Raw genomic sequence first — 2451 nt, 5'->3', positions numbered from 1 at the left:
TTTCATGTGACAGGACACAAAAGTTCAAAATCAACCTGCAGGTGGCCACACACAGCGCTGAATCGTCAGGATGGCCGGGCGGTCGAAGGTGCTGTGTTCAGGTCACTGTCTCCTCTACACGTGTGTTCAGCTTGAATTCCAATTCTAACAATTATTATCATTAAACGGAACACATTTGTTTAACATCACGGCCAACTCCTTCAAAGTGGGATTCAGCAGTTCAGCTGCTCGCTTAACATTTCCGTCTGACCTGGTGCTGGAGTTTGTTAAAGAGAGTCAGTGCAGAAGATTCAACCTTTCACCTTATTCCTGAGCACCACCTTCTTACCTGAGGCCAGAAAGTCTCAAGCCGTGCATTCCTGATCTAACCTCTCGCTGCTAAATGGCCAGCTCCTGTTCCGATGTGCAAAGTCTGGGAAACACGAGATCAATTCCTACCACACTCACTGCCTTCCTAAATACAGCACCGTCATTCTATTCTCGTAAAACCAGCTCCTAAAGTATCGGCCAGCTGTGTAGGTTAAAGCTCTGGTTATGTTCCTGGCAATGTGTCAATTGCAGTGTTTCAGTAGTGTAGTGGTTATCACATTCGTTTAACACGTGAAAACTCCCCACATCGCAACCCCGCATAAACATTTTGAACATTGATCAATTAAAGATGAGAGAAAATTAAATAATTAACATGAATTGTTCAATATTTACAAAGTTGGTGTTTGTTTCTGCTTAATGATTAAAAATAATAAACACCAGAAGTGGGATTTGGACCCTTGTCTTCAAGATAGATTTTGAACTGAACACAGCACCTTCGACCGCTCGGCCATCCTGACTACTCACTGCTGTGTGTGGCCACCTGCAGATTGATTTTGAAATTTTGTGTCCTGTCACATGAAATAATTGAGGGCAGCAGGCGTATCTCTGCCTGACACCGGGGAAACAGTGAGACAGGCCTTGGAACAAGGGTCTGTTTATTTTCAAACAGCAAATGAAATATTAATTTTGGAAGAACAATATCCAAAAGAACAGTGACCACCACGTAATTTGAACACGCAACCTTCTGATCTGCAGTCAGACGCGCTACCGTTGCGCCACGAGGCCTACACATTAAGCTATAGATGTTCGTCTATATGAAGGTTCTGCAATACAAGGGGCTTTAAAATTACCGCCCATTCCCACCAGGTATCGCAAGCAGCGCTCACCGGACAGTCACCGTATGGTTTTTTTCTTAACCTTTTCTCTTGCTTTCATGGGAAAGCATCATGAATTAACCCCTCACCTTCGTTTGCACAATCAAACAAATGCTAACTCAGGGACACTCCATACTTCAATCATTTGTCCTGTGTTTTGTGCAATGTATAGAATGAATCGACAGACTTGTTGCTGTGAACTCACTCTGCTGTAAACCTGGTTCAACTTTACTTATTCCCAAAGTGCCCACGTGACATAGTACTCGCTCTTAAATACCAGGGCCCGCGTACACGCGCGTACAGCCCGATGACCTCCGACAGTGGCGCCCCCTGGCGTCTAGTGACCCCAAGCATCAATACATGACACTTCGCATCTGACTGTTGAACCATATCCCATTTTACTCACTGTATTTTAATGGGCGGGGAATTTAAAGTCCCTTGTATTGCAGAACCTTCATATAGACGAACATCCCTTAACTACTGTGTAAACCTCGTGGTTTAACGGTAGTGCGTCTGATTCTAGATCAAAGGGCTGCTTGTTCAAATCATGTCGGGATCACTGTTCTTCTAGAATTGTTGTTTCACAATAACCAGACCATTGCTGCAATGTCTATCTCACTGTTTAGTAGTGGTAAGGTTGGGGACAGCATCAAACAAGAAATAAGGGATGTGTGCAGTGGTGGTACAGCAGTTATCATGGGTGACTTTAATCTACATATTGTTTGGGTTAACCACATGGTCGTAATGTGGTGGAGGAGGATTTCCTGGAGCGTATTTGGGATGGGTTTCTCGACCAATATGTTGAGGAACCAATAAGAGAGCTGGCCATCCTATACTGGGTGATGTGTAATGAGAAGCGACTAATTAGCAATCTTGTTGTGCGGGGCTCCTTCGGGAAATGTAACATAATATGGTAGAATTCTTCATTAAGGTGGAGAGTGTCACAGTTAATTCAGGAACTAGGATCCTGAACTTAAGGAAAGGGAACTTTGACGGTCTGAGGTGTGAATTTGGCAATTCTAGAATAGACTGGCCAAGGATACTAAAAGAGTTGACAGTGGATAGGCAATGGTAAACATTTAAAGATCACACGGGTGAACTTCAGCAATTGTACATCCCTGTCTGGAGTAAAAATAGAACGGAGAACGTTGCTCAACCGTGATTAACAAGGGAAATTAAGGATAGTTTTAAACCCAAGGAAGAGGCACAAAAATTGGCCAGAAAAAGCAGCAAACCTGAGGACTGGGAGTAATTTAGAATTCAACAG

At 43.6% G+C, this 2451-nt stretch overlaps 1 non-coding gene across 1 annotated transcript; it reads right to left on the bottom strand.

Annotated features, from left to right (window-relative positions):
• Window positions 1–1023: 1023 nt before the first annotated feature.
• Window positions 1024–1095, bottom strand: trnac-gca (transfer RNA cysteine (anticodon GCA)). Its single transcript has one exon. It is a non-coding gene; the product is annotated as a tRNA-Cys (tRNA).
• Between the last annotated feature and the right edge of the window lie 1356 nt (window positions 1096–2451).

This window comes from Pristiophorus japonicus, unplaced genomic scaffold, assembly GCF_044704955.1.
Source record: "Pristiophorus japonicus isolate sPriJap1 unplaced genomic scaffold, sPriJap1.hap1 HAP1_SCAFFOLD_60, whole genome shotgun sequence".
Taxonomy (NCBI): domain Eukaryota; kingdom Metazoa; phylum Chordata; class Chondrichthyes; family Pristiophoridae; genus Pristiophorus; species Pristiophorus japonicus.
The sequence above is the reverse complement of the archived record's forward strand: the minus strand, read 5'-3'. Positions and strand labels throughout refer to the sequence as shown.